The sequence below is a fragment of the Porites lutea genome, chromosome 7, assembly GCF_958299795.1.
Source record: "Porites lutea chromosome 7, jaPorLute2.1, whole genome shotgun sequence".
NCBI lineage: Eukaryota > Metazoa > Cnidaria > Anthozoa > Scleractinia > Poritidae > Porites > Porites lutea.
The window spans coordinates 5,656,969-5,668,093 of record NC_133207.1 but is presented as its reverse complement, the minus strand read 5'-3'; the positions used below and the strand labels follow the sequence as shown (position 1 = coordinate 5,668,093).

General features: G+C 35.8%; 1 long non-coding RNA gene across 1 annotated transcript; it reads left to right on the top strand.

The window, feature by feature from the left end:
• The first annotated feature begins 7,732 nt into the window (after positions 1-7,732).
• Positions 7,733-9,447, top strand: LOC140944110 (uncharacterized). The gene is made up of 2 exons (XR_012166666.1): positions 7,733-7,910; positions 9,147-9,447. It is a non-coding gene; the product is annotated as an uncharacterized lncRNA (long non-coding RNA).
• Positions 9,448-11,125: the final 1,678 nt, after the last annotated feature.

Below are 11,125 nucleotides of genomic sequence, written 5' to 3'. Positions count from 1 at the left end.
TTGAAAGGCATGAAGTGAATTGAAAGGCAATCAATGTGGAAGTGTCAGTTATAATATAATGACTTGCACATTTACAATATTACTGAAGATGAAAACGAATACATGAAAATTATTTTAAAGAACTGCTGTGTAAAAGAAGAATTAAAAGAAAGAAGGGTGCGACGATCTTCTTTCACTTATTACAATACCGTCCTCTTGAGCTTGGTCAAATTAAACATGTTCCTAGCTGTGTTGAGTAGAAAAAAAAAAATGTTCGGAAAGTGGCCAGAAGGCAAAAAACAAACTAACGAAAAGCATAAAAACAAAACAAAACAACCTGCATGCTCATCCTAACGACTACAATAAATTACCCACTTGTATAAAGCGAGAGCAGAAGTGCATTAGTTGTTATAATCTCCATTAAGTTTATTTCCTAGCCACGTGGCATAAAATTAGATGAACTTGTTTTTGTCTTCCGGCTTTGAATAAATCAGTGGATTAGATGAAATACTTACTTACTTTACCGCTAAAAATCCTCTCCTGTTTATCAACCCTTTTTATATAGTTTTGGGTTAGTCAGTTTGAAGTATACATGTATATAAGGCCAACCAACTTAATGTTAATGTAAGTTACAAACGTACTTATTTAGCAACACAGTGAAAACCAGCATTGGTATCTAGTCTAATGATCTTGTTCGCATGGCTCGCGGCGAACATGGTTAAAGTTAACACAAGATAAGTGGTTTTACTTTAAACCAAACTCTCACGTTTCTCACTCTCACCGAAGCAGGGGTATGTCATGTAAAGTAACCGAATTGACAATCCAAATCATAAAAATAAATCTCTTAATCGTGGCTTAAAACGTAACCAAGGTTTAAAGATCATAAGCGACTGGGCTAAGTTTCTAACTCCCAGAGTTACCTGTTGACTGAAACAGCGTGGTTCCATTTGACTGTACTTGGCATTGGAGCATGTTTGACCATTCGAATTTGGTTGAAGCGTTACTACTGGGTTTGAGGTCCTAGAAAAAAAATCAGAAGGCCTATAGCACACGGTTTCAAATGGGAACCTCAGGGCTACTTTTACTCTGACAAGAAACGTTGTATCATGAAAACGTGATTCGTGGGCTAACTGATTAAAACGCGCAACATTGCTATTCAACTCGTTTTGCACGTTTTTGCTCCCTATTTTATCGTAGCGGTCCCCTGTTATACAGTGTTAAGCGTGTGCGGGGCTGATCAGCTGATAAAAAGCGAGTACTTTAACAGAACCAGTGCACTTTATACCTTCACCGGGTTCTCGGAGTAAACGCCACCTGGTTGGCTTATTGGGTGGCTCTCGTTGGTATCTTAGTGTATCTCCCATAAAAGCTAAAAGGGGTGGCAGGCCTTACATCTTTACCGGTATGAAACCTTTGAAAACGTTTTACATATTGCCTTAGCTAGAAGAACTACAAGATTTGCACTTTTTTTATGCGAGATCGATTACGTACACCCTCCGATTTCTAAGATGTTTTATATTTTTACTTCATTTAAGAAGAACAACAAAATACACTGGCCGGTTTTATAAGAAATTGGCCAGTGAAATAAAAGTAATCCGGGTAGAAACAAATTATTCCCCAGTTACCTATACCGTCTAGGCTAAATTATCACTGAGTAGACGGAATTAATCCACGGGGTAGGGTTTCACTGGATCTGCCGAGATAGACAGGTGCCTAATGCATTAAAACCAAATAATCAGTGAAATAGTGTGCGCAGAGGGCAATTTTAGCCCTTTGTTTTTTTTTTATATTTTTACTAGTGGCTTGCCTGCTCCAAGCCCAAAATTAAGGCTCTTTGCTCTTAAAAAAATAGTGCGTAGGAAAAAAATTGTGTTATGAAATTTTCGCCTCAAAGAAATTCTCGTCTAACTTAAAATAGTATATGAAATGTTAGAGAGAGATTGGTGAGCTACTAGCCCAAGTGGCCGGTGCTCATCAGTGCTCATTCTTCATAATAATTGACCTGTTCCATTTAGAAAAAAAGAACTGAGATGTATTTAACCTGCGTCGCAGACGTTATCTATCCCCGGCTTTTTCCAATGAATAATTTGGACACTACCCTCCCCCCCCCCCCCGCCCCCGTTCTCCTCCCTTCCCCTCCGCTCGTGTTTACACTCTGCCTCGTTTCCTCGTAATCATATCCCTTCTGTCACATGACGTAACATATTGGCCTGTCAATTTCGTGATCGGCGAAACTGGTGTACCAAGGAAATATTAACTATAAGAAAACAAATATTAAATAATAATAATAATAATAATGATAATAATAATAATAATATCCTCCGAAGCCTATAAACGCAATTAAAAGCCATGCGGCTCCACAATCATTTAATAGTGGCAAATTGATCTAAAAGACTATAAGGAAATTTCTTTCGTTTAATGCATTTAATTTAGCTAATGGTTTTCCTATGAGCATGAATGGCTATGTTATAATCATTTCGAAAAAGCTGCTTTTGAAGGAAAAGCTACTTTTGTAGGTTTGATTGACAGTGCTTGACCAATCTCTATATTCTGCGTTTCTGACACATGTAGAAAAAATATTGTAAACTTGAGCGCATCTTTAAAAGTCGGTGGAATAATTTCTTACATGTATAATGTATCTGTAAGAAAACATATCTACGTCGCTTTCCTGTACAATAATCGACACTTTAAATTTGTAAAAGAAAAGATAGATAGGATATATTTAGACATGTATGATTCGACAAAAAAGCAAAGCTATACTGTTGAAGTTGTCAGTGGTATACAAACCCCATATGTAGCGAACAAAAGTATCAGTAAGTCTTCGAAATTTCCTCTCCAAATTTTTTGACAACATACCTACATTCATCGTTCACCTCTATCAAGGGGGAAGGACCCCGGGGGATGGATACTGTGGGAGTCCGCCTTAAAAACGAAACTGTTAGTTTAAGGTTTCACTGCACTATCCCTAACCATCGCCCGGTTAATAGCTCAATATTAATCACCAGAATTAAGCGTCGGTCCGCAGAGCGGAAGTCGCGGTTTCAAACTCTGGCCGGACCAACACTCCGGGTGTTAAAATAAATGGGGAAAAGTGTTGTCTTTGTTCTGACTTGTGCAAATGGTTGGACATTCTATACTAGTCCCCTCGGAGTAAGGACGAAAACCTTTAGGCCCCTTCTCACAGCGCTTTGACTGTTCTGATTCATGTGGGACGTAAGAGAACCCACAATGTTTTTTGTAAATCCGGTAAAGGACGTAAATCTCAATGGTATGGTCAACCTTTATTAAAAAACTGCGTCTATGTGTTTTTTGTGTGTTTTGCTATTTCCAAATCGGGCTACAAGCTGCCTTTTATAAATAATCTACCATATCAAATAATAATAATAATAATAATAATAATAATAATAATAATAATGATAATAATAAGATGATGATGATGATAAGCACTGCTGCATGTCGACTTTTTGTACTAAAACCAGACGGACTCTACACAATCCAATTGCTATCAAAAGTTTATGTCGATCCGGCTGTTGATGAATGTCTGTCTGCAAGACAGACTGCTCATTGATTGTTTTTATTATTATCAGAGCACTTAATACGCAAATAGGCAGTCAGGCTATGTACTAAGATTTGATATCTCCTAATGACTGGTCGTATTTCAGGTAGTTTATGTAAGTCTTTAACTCAGGTTTCACTTCAGGGTTTTTTAAGCTGTATATCGTTTACAAATTGAGCACTTCTAAAATCATAATGACATCCATGGAGGTTTTTCATTTTTTTTATTAATTTTTTTTTTCAGTTTGATAATTACCTTCGCCAAGGTCAGAAATTGCTTTCCTTTTTAGTGCTTTTTAAATCCGTTAAAAGTATAATAAGGGGGGAAATTGGTTTTAAAGAAGACAACAGAAGTGTAAGAAAAGAAATTAAGTGGTAGTTACTCACATTTTGATAAACATTCTACTAATAAGACCAAATTCGTGTGCCAATTTGTGTACAATTCGCGTGTGCCAAAATATAATAATTCTCTGATTAAATTAAAGCCATGAACAGACCCTATAAAACCTACTGTTTTCGGTAAACTGTAGCCAGTATATTGCACCAAACACCGAACAAAAAATACTTAAACACCAAACTACTGTATATATTCACTATGAAGAGTTTGTCCCCGATGTTAGCCCATTGTCTACTTTTTTTGCTAGTGCTGTTTGTAAGTTTGAAGGATGTAGAGGCGGCGTTGCCGATGAGTGGCGGGAATATAAATGTCAGAAAAATACAGGTAAGGGTCGAAATTGCTCCTGAAAAGCATAACGTTGAAATCTCGCTAGATAAGAAAGATCACATAACTTCACTCCTTAGATGACCTAAATTAGTAATGGCACTTAATTTCGCGGGTACTTAATTTAGCGATCGATATTAGCGAGTTTATGGCGAGACGTAGACCCGGCCGTACTTGGCAGTACAGAAGGGACTAATAAATTTCGGGAATCAAGCGTTCTCAACTTAATTTTATTTTTCAAAAGGTCTGAACGTTTTAAAACTCTTTTTAAGATTCCAGCGCTACTCCAAATGTGAAATCTTTGCCAATTTCAGAACAAAAAAAAAACAACAAAATAGAACTTAACAGTAATCAAGTCAATAATTTTTGCATTAGTTTGTTGATACAAATCCTGTATATGTTGTTGTTGTTACATGATAATCATTTTTTATATGTGATATGAATTTTCTATATGGTTGTTTAAAGTTCGCTAGGATTTTTATTCGCGGGTCTTTTAATTAATTTTGCAACATTTTTTACAATCGAAAAAAAACGCGAAATTAAGCACCATTATAAGGATACTTAACTATCGAAACCTAAACTATTCACTATTCATCAATATCAGTTTACAAGGCGTAATCTCTTCTCTCATTTTCTTTTGTTAATTTTACTTTTTCAGTCTCTCGATCGCCACTACAAAAGAAGCATTTGTCAGGCTGCACGTTCTCTTAACTGCAAAGATGACTCAGAGAATGAGCCGGGCATGCGCCCTTTCAAGTCGTTTTGATCGAGGTTGTTCACGAATTCCAAAGCCGACCGGTCATCAAGGACCATGATGTAAACTTGTAGATTGAGTTGTTCTACTTAAAAAGACCGAAGTTAAAGTGTAATTAAAAAAGAGTGTAAAACAAGCCAGAGGGAAAATAAAGCAAAACCGTTTACTTCTGGAATTGCTGTTAAATATCTTACAGGGGGCAGCTGTGTAGCTCCGGAACATCACGCCAAATGGTGAAAAAAAAGTGCTTCTAAAATTAAATAACAAAATCACAGATCTGTAAGAATTTTTACGTATATGTAGTAGTTGATTTTTTATCTAAGATAATTTTTATTTTTCCTTTGTTTCAACTTCATTAGCATAGATTACCATACCCAAAAACAAAAGAAAAACAAAAATTAACAAAAATTTACAACAGTATAATTTTTACGTCCTAAATTACTAAACAACAATGATAAGCATAAAAGCAAACACGATCATTGCTAGTTTGCGAAAAGAAAGCCATGCCAAGATTCATGCTTAGTGCCGGCAATCCAACCCTGACCATAAACATGAAAGTATGTGGGATCTTGGTAGTAAAATATTCAACAGTTTGAAGTGATATGACTGTGAAATTAAAACTGAATACTTTTATCTATTTCGTCTACCGTTAACATCTTATTACATTCCCCACAGCTATGCAGCTAATAAAAACCCGGCCAACTTTAATCGGCAGTAATCGTTTTCAAATTTACCAAGCCTTAAGCCTTTTGTTGTGTTTACTGTCTTATCAGTGTTATCCTTTCTTCAATGTTTGAAGTGTTTGTTTTTACTTTTCGTTTAATTTGGTTGCCAGCTCCACGTATGACGGTATTTAAAATTCCGCGCGACACCGCCCTACAATCCAATTCCCTTATGAAAAAATAAAAGGCTTTGTGCATTAAGATATAGAAATCCGTCAGGTGTTCGTGTACTTCTTTTAACTTTCGTTTAAATTATTAAGAGAGTGCTTTTACCGTAATTTAGCTATAAGAGCTCATTATTCTCAAATCCTGTCAATCTAAGGGATATTACTGTAATTATCGTCAAAACTTTTAGACTATTCTGCTCAACTCTATTTTAGCAGGATGGCGTATAAATAAACACAAATTTAAAAACAGTTTATTGCCAGTACGTTTACGCCTGGCAAATTTGATGGACATTTATTGAAATAAGATAACCTATACTTTTATTGTCATGTGTAGAAAATTCGCAATGGCAACTGAAATACTTATTAATAGTATTAATAATTGATAACACCTCGCGAAGTAAGGTTTTAAGTGGCTTCACGTTTTATAGCCCAATTTTATTGATTTTAACAAGAGTAGTCGCGTTTCCAATGATGGAAACTTTGATTACTCTTTATCCGTCTCCCCTCCCTACCACGTTGTGATGACAGTTGGTTATAGTGGCGTTGCCCCACATGAGATTTCCTACATGCTCTACGTTTTTTCTCTCAGAATAACTGTACTTTTAATAATAATAATAATAAGAAGAAGAAGAAGAAGAAGAAGAAGAAGTTTATATCCAACACTAGCTTAAAATGCTTCGTCTCTCAATGGCTGCTACTATTATCTTCTCGAACGTCTTCCGAAAAAGGCATCTTTGTCTCTGCTTTTAGCATTTCTCGACCCAAAGTAAATGTCTACTTGTTAAGTAAGAACCTTGAACGCAAAAAAATTGCCTTGTTTTGTCGCTTTTTGCATCAATTAAAATCATTACCAAGAAGGGAAATTGGCTTCCAAAAAACGCGACTAACCTGACTGAATTAGAAACAAAAACGTGTGGCCAGTCATTTGCACGTAATTGCTGTTTGATAATACTGCCTATTAAACCCCACATCAACTTGATAGTGTCTAATTTTGTTGAAAAAACGTTTTATGGGGAACTAGCTGGTTCTTCTTTCACAAATGAGACGTGAATTCTTTGTTTAAACTTGCTTTAAACCCTAGGGTCATACAACTCAACATTGCAGCCAGGAACGCACTCTCTGAGTATCGTTGAAGTCACTCCTTGATTTTAAACTGCACATTTTTGATTTTTTATCTATAGTAAACCCATCTTCCTAACTCAAATTAATTAATGCTTACGCGAGTCTTCCGTGATTGGTTAGAGACGACTCATTTACATTGAACCGTCGAGTTGTCTTGTCAAAGTGATCTTTTAACCTGAATTTTCACTATAAAGCTTGGCTGTGTTTTTCAGTCAATTCTATACTTGTCCCTGATTTGTATAAGACGTTTTGATAGTAACAGAACAAAAATACTAAATTTACAGTTTGAAATCCTAGGTTGTTGTCGATTTACAAAGGGTGTTAAGCTTCTTTATCGAAAATGATTGGCTAAAATTTTTCTACAAAATAACTACGGACGTGATCAAAAAACTCAAAGGACAAATTAAAAATGCAGTTCACAGTGCAAGGCAGAATTTAGAACAACAGTCGTTTACTTTTTAACCAACACCGGTCAATTGGGATATATTCTATACCATTATTAAAAATTTTTTAAATTACAAGTAAAAACCATCAACTGTGAGAATTCGATAGAAAACACGGGAAATGAGCTAAGAAACAACTAAAATCTCCATTGCTTGCATTTTTATTGTTTAACAATTTGCATAGCAAAAAACCACTTAATTATCTGATGATAAAATGACATGAATTAGACCACATAAAACCGAATGCTGTCAACAAACTGTAGCCAGTATATTGCACTAGTACACGGCACACTTAAATCCCAGCTGTTCTTCGCAATGAAGTGTTTCTCCTCCGCAATCTTCCTGTGTGTGCTTCTGTCTCTCTTGCTGTCAGCAAGTTACAAGAAGGTAGACGCGGCCTCGATGGTGCGTCGTTATAACGCAAAGGTCTTGAAGGAACGATCTGAGGTAAAATATCACTGATTTCTAATGATAACTAAACTTTAAAACTTAAGACTCATGTACTGCGAGCATGAACTGTGGGCTCTTTTTATCTCTCTCTTAACTCTCGTTTAATAACCGGAATTAGAAACAAAAGCTATGTGGCCAGTCACTTGCAGTTTGATAATAATTCTACCAATCAGTAAACCCCATATCAACTTTACAGAGTTAATTTTGGAAGGGAAACAAAAATTTTGTTCTGAGATGACAAAACGACATGAATTAGGCCGTATAAAACCGAATGCTGTCAACAAACTGTAACCAGTATATTGCACTAGTACACGGCACACTTAAATCCCAGCTGTTCTTCGCAATGATACAGAAGTATTTCTCCTCTGCTGTTTTCCTTTTTTGCTGTTGGCAAGTTATAAGAAAGTAGACGCGGCCTCGGTCACACGTCCATATATATAAAGGGAATGTCTTAAAGAAAGGTCTGAGGTAAATATCAGTGATTTCTGATAGCTACACTTCGAAAAACTCATGTACTGCGAGTATGAAGGATTTTACATTCGCTCTCACAGCACACTTCTCCTCCAAGACCACACCTTAAAACACTGAGCGCACAGGTAACACTACGAGCTCTGTTTAAGGATCTTTAATTTCTTAACTCTCGTATAATAAGGGCAGACCCTTCTAATAGAAGCAGATCTTTTTCTGACAGATTGAAGCTGACATATAATAAAAGTTGAAGTTTTAAATTACCTCTCAACTGGAGGACATGCGCAGTTTACCTGTTGTTCTTAGGTCAAAACTTCTTCCTTGCAATTAAACTTTGTAATTATTAAATTGAAACATTCGATTTTGCAATTCACTGGCAGGAAATTAAACTGTCTATTATCTGAGACACCTTCTAAAAGAATACAGTTGACTAGCTCTTAACGCGGACACTCTTTAAGGCCAACACTTCGGTAAAACGGACACTTAGTCCCTGCCCTTCTCCGTATTCCCTTTAATTGACTCCCTATAAGTCGGACATCGCTCTTAGAAGCACACTTAGTACCGGCCCCAAAGGTGTCCATCTTAGGGCTATTTGACTTTATCTCACTGGAGTCATGAATCAGTAGAGGACTTGAAACTCCCTTACCAATTAACAAAAACGTATGTTAGTAGTTGTACAGACAAATGTCCACAACCTAATAAGTAACTTTTATTTATAACTATGATCATTATTATTTTACTTTCTTCCTTTTATTACCTTTTCAGACAATTCATTACCGAAGGCGAATTTGTCAGGCTGCGCGTTCCCTAAACTGTGTCAAAGAAGAAGATGAGCCCATGCAAACAGAATAGAGACAGCCTCATAGAGACGATAAAACCAGCGTTGGCCCAGGAATTCTACAAACTGTGAAACAGAGAGCTAGATAAATGTAACTTATATGCCTTAAAAAGGTCGTACATAAAATAAGATGATTGTAGTACAAGCAATAAAAATATTATCAAAGATAATAAACTCGTGAAAAAGTTACGACTCTTCTTTTTAAATAAAGAAAACTTTAAGATATTATCTGAAGTTTGCTGTCAAGTCTCTTAGCTGCGATGAGGCCATATCTCGACTTCCCTGAAAACTTTATGAAAAAAACTCCCATTAATGATTTATTTAATATGCCAAGGCTTTAATATTTTCAATTAAGCAAAAGAGTGAGGTTTAGAAAGTAATTAAAACCCACAGCTGTTGCCGTGTTTTTTTAAAATCGTGTACCGTACATTAGCTAAATGATCATGACTTTTTAAAGCCTAAAATTTTACAAGCCAAGACTGCGATGCTAATGAACAGAGAAGCCTGAAATATAACTAAGACTAATGACTCACTGAAACTCGTAAACATAAGCTGTCACAGCGGTTCTATTTTTATTGATAAGACTGAACTCAAAAATGCTGTAATTTCTCAATCTACGATCCGAATTAGGGCCTAAAGTCTCTGACTCGTTTAATTTTTATTGAGTTGCCATCCAAATTTTGTATTCAGTAATTACGACTCTGAGTGCATATGCATGAATATCATATGGAATTTCACTGGAAATTTGCTGCAGTTGTTATGATTTCCATAAAGTTTGATAGTGAAACAACGTCAGCGTGAATTCCATATTTTTGGGTCAAAACTGAGCAAACGTTAAAACTAAGAACGCTCCGGTCGTCATTGTTCAATTTAAACAAATCAGACAGAAACATATCAAGCGATTCTATCACGTTTTTGTCAATTTTCGACAACACAAGCAGAAGTTTAATTTGAAAAAGGTGCGCTTAGTTTTTAGGTTGTAATCAATTTCTCCGTCCTTATGAAAGGCACGAACTACTAATCTATATACTTAGTGAAAGAATATTAGTCAAGAGTTTATTTATCTATTTATCTATTTATATTTTTATTTTTATGAGAGGGGGGGCGATCTTTGATTCCAATGTGTGTGTGTGTGTTTTTTTTTTCTCGCGTTCCTGCTCACTGACCTTAAAACAGTCCTTTTCTCGTAATTTGGCGACAAGTAAACATCGAAGAAAAAATTCATATGAGGGGTTTTCTTAAAGAGCCAATAACTAAAATTGTGTGCTCTTCAAGTTAGAAGTTATTGAAATTTCAATCTCGCTGAAAGAAAGGCTGGCGCATTATTGACATTGAACAAATTTGATGGACGTTTAATAACAATTTTCGTTGTTTTCACCTGGCAACTTAACTTTTGATTTAAGGAAAATTGAAGACACCATGATAAATGTTTGTTGATGTTAGCGATGAACAAAAAAAATATACATTTGCCATTTTATACCACTTTATTAGCTATGGCAATAATATTATTGCCTTTATCACCAGGCTCATCATCAGTATTAGATATATGTTTATTTACGTGAGATCATCCCAACCCCTGAAGACGCAGAGGATACAGAATTCAGACTCCGATACACCAACACCAACATTCTACACATAACAAAAAACAAAAGTCTCAGAAATGTTATCAGGAGCCAATATTTAAAATATATTGGTCATGTAGCCGTTGTCCAAACACTACGCTGACAAAGAAGATGCAGTTTGCGAAGTCTAGGCGTCCATACAAACGGGACTCTTGGACAAATATAGCTATATTATTAAATGTCTTCATTGAATAGGCAAAGAGATCTACACAGAATAAGAGTGGTTTCGCTGCACTGGAAAATTTCTATGCATATCTATACATGTTATATAAATCAAACTTTGT